The sequence below is a fragment of the Lathyrus oleraceus genome, chromosome 6 (genome assembly GCF_024323335.1).
Source record: "Lathyrus oleraceus cultivar Zhongwan6 chromosome 6, CAAS_Psat_ZW6_1.0, whole genome shotgun sequence".
NCBI lineage: Eukaryota > Viridiplantae > Streptophyta > Magnoliopsida > Fabales > Fabaceae > Lathyrus > Lathyrus oleraceus.
This window is the reverse complement of record NC_066584.1, coordinates 18,516,536-18,524,618: the sequence shown is the minus strand read 5'-3', so window position 1 is coordinate 18,524,618 and position 8,083 is coordinate 18,516,536. Positions and strand designations below refer to the sequence as shown.

At 34.1% G+C, this 8,083-nt stretch overlaps 1 pseudogene; it reads left to right on the top strand.

Moving 5' to 3' along the window:
- The first annotated feature begins 5,013 nt into the window (after positions 1 to 5,013).
- LOC127093734 (uncharacterized) lies at positions 5,014 to 7,402 on the top strand (annotated as a pseudogene).
- Positions 7,403 to 8,083: the final 681 nt, after the last annotated feature.

Genomic DNA, 8,083 nt, shown 5'->3' with positions numbered 1-8,083 from the left:
CAATTTCATCAATTATCATCCAATTTTCGTTCATCAATATATTTCACAAATTCATCACTTATCATTTCAATCAGAGTCAAATTCAGAGGTTCATCACTACCCATTACATGCTATCCCATAAGACCCATCAAACGATGATAAACCCCCCCTTACCTGAGTAAATCCGGCAATTCCGTTAGCTTCAAGCTTTTCCTCTTCTCTTGCTCTGCCTCTTTGCCCTTTCTCTTTCAGCCGCTTCTCTTTTCCTTTTTCACGTGAAAACCCTTTTCCAAAAATTAGGACTTTTTATTATTCCAACTTATATACTCCAATAATAAAACCCAATAATATTATCCCAATAATAATATTAATAATCCAATAATTTTCTAATTATTTAATTAAATTAATAAATAAAATATTAACTTAATTTAAACAATTATCTTAATTTCATCGGGGTGTTACAGGTTGTATGTCAAGAAACATGTTCCAAATATATCTCTCAATGACATTCTACATGATGACAAGTCTGATTTGTCTGCTGGCGGAATTGTGATTGATGTCCCACTAAAGTATAGGCCCTTGAGAAACCAACATCCCATTCAAATGCCCTTTCGTGAGGAGGCTCAAGAAATCAATCTGGGAAATCTGCGTGTTGATAAGTATGTGCCAAACATCCTATCTGACATGTTGTCAGAGTCTCAAATGCATAAGGAGAATCACAATCATGAAGATGTTGAGTTTGATTCTTCTAAGCGAGATGGTGGTGTTATTAATACCCATGATCATATGGAGACATTGTGTGAACATATGATAAGTAGATAACAACTTACCTTTGGTTTGTACCTCTATCAGCAAGGTGTATGGATTGTTTATCAAGGGCATACAATTTATAGATGATATGACTCCCCATAACGATGAAGATTTTGATCCCAATGGTCTTGCTATGAAGAAAGTTATTACTAATAATTTAGGTAACCCTATGCTACATGCAGGAGAAGATGTAAGTGAGTATGAAATTGATACTTTTGGAGCCATCAGTTCAAGACCTAGACTATCATGTATTCTAAAGCTCAAACTTAACCAAATGAATGTACAAAGTACCTCCCCCATTAGGAACTTGAATGTAGAATTTGAAGACTTTCCTATTACCAATATAATTGAGAATTTGACCAAGTATCATGACAAGGCTTCTCAAGGAAAGGATCGGGTGAAGGAAAATGTGAGTAACAACATTGATAATGTTGTTAAATACTTTGTCAGTGCTGATAAGGGTTCTATCTCTATGAACAATAAAGTTCATGATGGGTCTGAACCAGTCAATGAAGATGTTACTAAGGATGTTGATTTTGTAATGTGTCTCTCCTTTATGAGGAGATTGTGCCGAAGTAGAAGTATTTAACCCCTGAAAGGATGCTGCCAAAAGAGGCTTTGAAATTTGAAAAGGATGCCCAGCTACTAGAGGAAGTCATTGTGAAAGACAATGAGAGTCTCGAGAGAGCTCTCATGAGTGTTGAGGACATGCCAGACAACATGATAAATTATGTTAATGCAATCTGACTTTGAATTGAGCATGGTAGAATATGTAAGGTACCTTCCTGTTTTTCAAGTGTATAACTACTCATGTGGTACCTTTTGACATAGGGTTGGAGTGAAGGATAACAACAGGAAGGGTGATGGTGATAAAGAGGATGTAACATAGGTTAGTTTTATCAGGGCCCCACAGTGGACACCATTATACTTGTCAAAAGTATAAGTGTTTGCTAACAATGGGGAGAAACCGTGTAGGGTGGTATTTTGGAAGTATTTAGGGGTCTTGCTCACATGAGGTGAGACACTCTGCTGATAACCGATGAGGCTTGAGTCAAGCGTAACGTTATGGTCAATTATGGTGTTGTGACTTTAGTAAGAGTTATGCTCTTTTGGGATATGAAAAATGAGTTATCTCTTCTCTTGCATGGGAGATGCATTTATAGAGGCTCTTTGGACCTAGGATCTGGGTCATCCTCAATGGTTTCAATCGTTTCCCTCTTATCAAGGGAGGTTATTGACAACCTATATTTCAGGAGTTAGTAGAGAGTCCTTACTTCTTGACTCATACGTAATAGATACCTCGGGGCGAGTCTCCTAATTATCATCTAGGCAATACAGTTCCTGGGCGAGGGTGCCCTAATTTAAGGCTTCCACAAATATAACTCTATAATTTGTTTATTTGTTATTTTAGAATAACAACGATTATCATATAAATCCAAGTCCTATGCTAGAATATTAGAATGAAAATCATGAAGCATAACAAAAATATAAGAGAAACGGAAGAAAACAATTAACCTTAGTTCTAGTCAGATTGTAGTAATAATTACGGTCGTAATTGACACTCAACAAATGATACTTTTTTGATGTCAATTGAATGAATGATACTTTTTTGATGCCAATTGAGTGAATTATGACATAACCTTTATTGGTATGAAGACCATAATCATGGTTACAACCAACCCGTAATTCTTGTTACAGGCATGAAACTCTTAGACTTTTCCTTGGATTTTTTCAATTGTTTTGGTTTTACGAATTCTTACTCCCTCCGTTCCTTTATAAGTGTCACTTTCTTGCAAAAAATTTGTTTCTTTTTAATTGTCACTTGCAAAGTTCAAGGTAGTATTAATTGCTATTTTGTCAAAATTACCCCTATATAATGATTGCAGAGAGAGGAAAAGTAAAGTGAATGTAATAAATAATTAAGGGTATTATAGGTAAAAGAAGAATTATTGTTTAAAAAGTAACAATAATGATTAGCTTCCTTGGTATGTGTAAAAAGTAAAAAAGTGACATTTAAAAAGGAACGGAGGGAGTACTAATTATGGGTGATTTACACCTCAGTTATGAGAGAGTTTGTGTAATATTATTGAGTTTGAGACTATAACGTCACCTAGGATCGATCCTTTTTGTGTAGACACATATTATTAGATTTTCATAACTTTATGACTCACGCTTAGATTATCTTTTTGCAATTTGAAGAATTTTGAACAACTCTTATCTTAGAGCAATCGTTTGTACTACTATTTTATTATCTAAATAAAGTCTAGGCTTTTATTTAGTTTTATTCATCTATATTTATATTTGTATGTTCATAATTACGGTCATGTTCATACATATTTCTACCATGTTTACAAACATGTTTTCCGTTACCATTGCCATGAATGACTAATATCATCGTCCAAAAGAGGGAAAATATGCATAATAAAAGCTTTGAAAATGTTTGTTTCAACAATCTTTAATCATATTCAATTTTTTTTATGCGGAAAATGAATACCTTTATATTCGTAGAGGTAGAATCGGTCCAATCAATCCAAATATTCTATTTTAATTTAAAAAATGAATTTAAATTTTAAAAAACTACAATTATAATAATTAAAAGATGTCACATAAAAAAAAATATAATATTATATTAATAAAAAATATATTTAGTTATAATATTTAAATTTTTGATCAATCTCATTTTTTAGATATTGAGTTTTTATCATAGTAGTTTTTTGATTTATTGAATTTTTATTATAATTTTTTTATCAACATTAATGAAAGGGTTGGCCCTGAGGAGAGGCAACTATCGGTCTAATTGCAAATAGACAAATTTAGAGGATCCTGCCACTAAAGAAAACCATTAATTTACGATACTACAGTGACTTAGGATACAAATGTATGCTTTAAAAGAAGATACATTCTAAATCTCTCTTATTTATTTGAAAAATTCAAAATCCTTAAAACAGAGGAATCTAAAAACTTATATTTTACTTGCTCTATTTTAATAGATGGGATGCATGACCCTAAGCTTAATTTTTTAAATGATTTATAAAGGAATTCAACCAACATACCACTGTCTTAGATAATTATCGAAATTAGCAAGAATGATACTTTTCTATATTACTTTAATAGAACCATGCACTTGTGGAGCATCTATTGGATATAATTGGGCCCCTTCTAGAGTGACAGTCATCAACGGAAGAAGAAGTAGCAGCAGTGTTGTTTCCGGTCAGATTGATTTGGCTTTTGATTTTTTGAATGGAGAACTAAGTGTTAGGCTTTTGATTTTTTGAATGAAGAACATGATGTGGGAAGGAATGTGGCTGCTCTTGGAGGTTTTTATAAGGCCAAAAGCACCATCTTGAACCGAATTGGAGATACCTCTGCTGAGGACATTCTGAGCTAGACAAAATAGCAAGGGTGACAAGGGGTCCCTTTGACTGACTTCTCTATTAAAGGTGAAGAAATCATGTTGGGCTCCATTGATTGAGACTGGGAGGTAAGCTGAGGCATGGGTGTTTTGAATCCCCTTATAAAAAACATCATTGAAACCGAAGTTTTTGAGGACTCTAATGAATGTTGAGAATGTGTCAAATGTGAGTAGTGTGGATAATAGTCCCACATTGGTTGATAATGTGAAGACTTGAGCATTTATAAGTGAGAGAACTCACTCACCTATAACCTTAAAGTTTTGGGCATGGTAGTCAAAATCGCGATCCTACTCGTAGGATCGTACGATTTTACGATCTTGCAACTATCCACCGTGCCAGAGGATGATCAGAATCAATTTTTGGTAGGCACGACCAGAATCGCCGTGATATCACGTGAAAACGGTAGAATCGCCGTTTCTATTGAAAAATTCCGTTTTTGTTTAAAGCCCCCTATGAATTCGGTTTCGCGGGTCGGGTCCGCGACCCGGTTTAGAAAAAACCTTAAAAAATTATTTTTTAAATCTGAAACGATTCATTTCAGCCTAATAACTAGGATAAATGATAATAATTAAGAGTAATTAATATTCAGCCACCAAATAATTATGAATTTATTCAACTTCCCAAAATATATTATGATTAGGGTAACTTCCCAAAATATATTTATTCATTCCAATTTATTCACATTAAACTATTTCACCTCTCTCCCATTAAATAAAATCGTTGTCTCACTCAATATTTCATTCTATATCTTCTCTTTCACGGTTAAAATAACCTTTCATTCTCTATTAAAAAAAAATTCAACCTTTCTCCCATGGCTTCAAGTTCTGCTGTTGGTGCTTTCACTGCTCCCCCTGCAATTGCACCACCACCATGCTAGAAAAAACTACCAAAAAATGCTCCTGGTAACCGAACTGATATGGCATGGAAACATGACATTGCTGATCCTGATAATCCAAGAAAAATCCAATGCAAGTATTGTCAAAAAAAGGTAACTAGAGGAGTCTACAGGCTAAAGCATCACTTGGCTGGAACTCAAAAAGATGTTGAAGCATGTAAGGCTGTCCCAGATGAAATCAAGAGAGAAATACTACAGGTTTGTTCAAGATTGCAAGAAAATTTGATTAAAAAAACAGAGGCAATGGTGGAGGAAGAGATGTCAGAGACGTGCTAAAAAAGAATGAGCAGTAACAACTCTGGAAACATATTTAAGAAAAGGTGTTTCAGCTCACAACCTAACATCAATGCAGTTCTAAAGAAGGGTTTAAGAGATGATGCATGTCAAACAATTGCAAGGTTTTTTTACAATAATGCCATACCATTCAATGTAGCAAGGAGTGAGGAGTTCACTATCATGTGTGATATGATTTCAAGACATGGTAATGGATTCAAACCACCATCTTATCATGACTTGAGAATTAAGTTGTTAAATCAAGAAATTAAGTTGACACATGAAGCTTTGCAAGAACATAGAAAGGAATGGAGGAATATTGGATGCACCATAATGACTGATGGATGGACTGATCGGAAGAGGAGGACAATTTTGAATTTTTTGGTTAATAGTCCAAAGGGTAATGTATTTTTGAAGTCGGTTGATGCATCTAACATATGCAAAACAGCCGATAAAATCTTTGAAATGATTGATGTTGTTGTTGAAGAGAAGATAATGTCGTTCAGGTCGTGACAGATAATGCGGCAAACTACAAGGCTGCCGGTGAGATACTGATGCGAAAGAGGAACAAATTATATTGGACACCTTGTGCTGCACACTGTCTTGATTTGATGCTTGAAGATTTGGAGAAGAAGATATCGGTTCATGAAGAGACAATTCCAAAGGGTAAAAAAATTACAACTTTTATTTATTCAAGAACTTCTCTCATTTCTATTTTGCATCATCACACAAAAAACAAAGATTTGATGAGGCCAGGCGCTACTCGATTTGCCACGTCTTACCTTACTTTAGGGTGCTTGTATGAGAACAAGGAAGCTTTGATAAGAATGTTCACTTCCAAAGAATGGAAGTTGAGCAAATGTGCAAAGTTAAGAGATGGAAAAGCCATTGAAGATGTGGTTTTGGACAAAAGTTTTTGGAAGAATATTGTTGTTTGTTTGAGGGGTACTACACCTCTCATTAAAGTGCTTAGTTTAGTTGATTCTGATCAAAAACCAGTCATGGGATTAATTTATGAGGCAATGGACCAAGCAAAGGAGGAAATTCAAAAGAATTTTAATGGTGTAAAAAAAAGTATCTTTGTTTTATTTAATTTTATTCACGTATTTGTGTCTGTACTTGATATCAAATGTTAAAAATAACTCAAATTATTATAATTTGTAGTTACAAGTCTATTTGGAATATCATTGATGATAGATGGGACAAAATGCTACATAGACCACTACATGCTGCAGCCTATTATCTCAACCCACAAATGCATTACGGCTCTAGATTCAAAGCTGATATTGAGGTTAGAAAAGGTTGAATGGACTGCTTAACTAAAATGGCGGATGATCCTGAAGAACAGACTAAGATTGAAGTCCAAATGCATGACTTTAAGAAACAATTAGGGTATTTTGGCACAGAATTGGCTAAACGAACACTTGAAAAATCTACTTCGGCAGATTGGTGGGATTCAATTGGGTTTGAGTGTCCAGAACTACAAAGATTTGCTATCCGCATACTCAGCTTGGCATGCAGCTCATCGGGTTGTGAGCGAAACTGGAGTGCTTTTGAGATGGTAAGACTTTAAGAATTTATAATTAATTGTATAAGATTTTCATCTTGCTTATGTTAATTTTTTTTCATTTACTGTAATTAAGGTCCATACAAAAAGAAGGAACCGTTTGAAACAAAAGATGATGAATGATGTTGTATTTGTCATGGCTAATTCAAGATTGTCCAAAAAAAAGAAAGGGAGAAGAACATTTGAGATAGAGTTTAATGACCTTGGATCTGATGATGATTGGCTTATGGACGAAGATGGCGACATTGAAATTTCGGATGAAACTTTATTCAAATGAATCAAGAACAAATTCAAGAGGATGATATTTTTGTTCATGATTTGGAAGATGAACATGATGGAGGGATAGATGAAAATGAATTTGATGATGACTTTGAAGATGAAAATGAAGATGAAGGAGATAATGAAGACAACGATGATCCATTGAATGATTATGACCAACTCCAACATGACTTGTTTGAAAATTGAGTGAGTTTTCATTAAGTTTTTCTTATAAGTTTTCAATTATTATCTGTTTTGAATGTTGTGGTGATTTGGAATTGTCTTGAATTAGTTTTAATGAATATTATCCTATGAAATTTCAGTTTTTAAAAGTAATTTTAGTGTTATTTAAATTTTATTTTTATATTATGTAGTGTCATATGCATATTATTAATCTATATGTAAAATATATGTGAATTTTTAAATTTGGTAGGATCTTTACGATCCCCGATTCACGATCTAATTATCCCAACCCGATCTTGCATAGGATCTCGAGTTTGACTACCTTGATTTTAGGTGAATATGTGGTGTGTCTCTCACAAAGAATTGCTCTAGAAAAGAAGTTCCACAATGTTCTACCTTGATTTTAGGTGAATATGTGGTGTGTCTCTCACAAAGAATTGCTCTAGAAAAGAAGTTCCACAATGTTCTACCTTGATTTTAGGTGAATATGTGGTGTGTCTCTCACAAAGAATTGCTCTAGAAAAGAAGTTCCACAATGTTCAATGCTCCGTAGTGAAATAACTCCCCAACAACGAGGAAACTCCAAGACAAGGTGTCAAAATCCTTAGAAATATCCACCTTAATGGCTAGGTTGTCTCTAAAAATTTTGTTGTTAAAGTGGATAATAGCTTTAGAGGCAAGGCACACACAATCCTTAATAAATCT